A 1,315-nucleotide genomic window follows, 5' to 3' on the forward strand; every position below is an offset into this window, starting at 1 on the left:
AAGGATCGTGGCACTGTGAGTGGGCCTTTCCGTGGTTTCCCGTGGGTACAGCCGGCATCAGCGTGGTGATTCGTTGTTGCGAGGATGTTGGTCGCTGCCAGGATGTGTCTAAACCGCTCACCTTATCTTGCCGGCAGGAGTTTTGGGTTTTTCCGAATCCGGTCACTTGGCTGTGGTGGCTGCTGCCTTTGGGTGGTTTCGTAGCGTATGTCGTAATGGGCGAAGTAGCATAGGTGCAGGCACCATATGTCTATTCACCTTTACACTATACTGTTCCATCATGGCTGCGATACGGAATGGACACGTTGCCGTGTGTGCCGCGTTTTGTGAAAATTTTTCCGGTTTCCTTTATTTTGCCTGTGAAAAAATTATCTCATCCGTTAATTAGAGATCGGTGAACAAAGTGAGATAATAATCAATACTAGGGATTGATTAATTTCTCTGTAATTAGTGTAGAATGTGCTCAGTAGTTTTGTAGAGGTTATGTTCGTTTTTGCATTTTATATTCTATGGACGAACGGTGGACTCAACTGATAATTTCTGTTGCAAGACGGAAGTGGATTTGCAATTAATTCACGCCATACTGTGATTGGCTGATGGATTGGACAACAATAATTTGTATTGGTAGCAATGCACATTATTTATTTTTCGACAGTTGGCGCACATGCGTCTCTCATAACCTCAAATCAAAAAAGCGCGGGAAACGTACGGAACTTCAGGCATGGCTCTACAGACCTTGTCGCCCGTGATAAGGGAAATAAAATTTTCCGATATTTTCAAAATTTCAAAAATTTTTAAAATTTTCAAAGTTTCGTCATAGGAACGTGACCGCGAAAATAGAGCCTTGATGAAACTCCTTCAAATAAATAGTGGAGTGCTTGCAGTATCAAATACTTAATAATTAAAAAAAATATTTTTTTTTTCTCTAAGTCCTTATTTACTTAAAGTACCTTTACTGAAGTATTTTAATAATTTTCTCTTCTTTTCGAAGTCCTCTATTTACTTGAAGTATTTTTACTAAAGTGCTTAAAATTTTTTTTTCCCGTAGTGAAATATTACTATTTATAAATACAAACTATTATATCAAAATCTTTTTTATGGGTCATTGTTATGAATTACTGATATTTTCCATTTGAATATAATATAGTTTTTATATAATACAAGTAATTTAACATAAATAACTAAATTCAAAAAGACTCGTTAATTTAGTAAGAGATATATAAAATTAAATTTTTTCAAAATTTTTCAAAACTTCTATGCGTAAAATAAGAAATACAAATAATAAATAATAATAAATACAAAATATACTTATATA

Source organism: Vespa mandarinia, unplaced genomic scaffold, assembly GCF_050613455.1.
Source record: "Vespa mandarinia isolate Hongniang unplaced genomic scaffold, ASM5061345v1 scaffold_57, whole genome shotgun sequence".
NCBI lineage: Eukaryota > Metazoa > Arthropoda > Insecta > Hymenoptera > Vespidae > Vespa > Vespa mandarinia.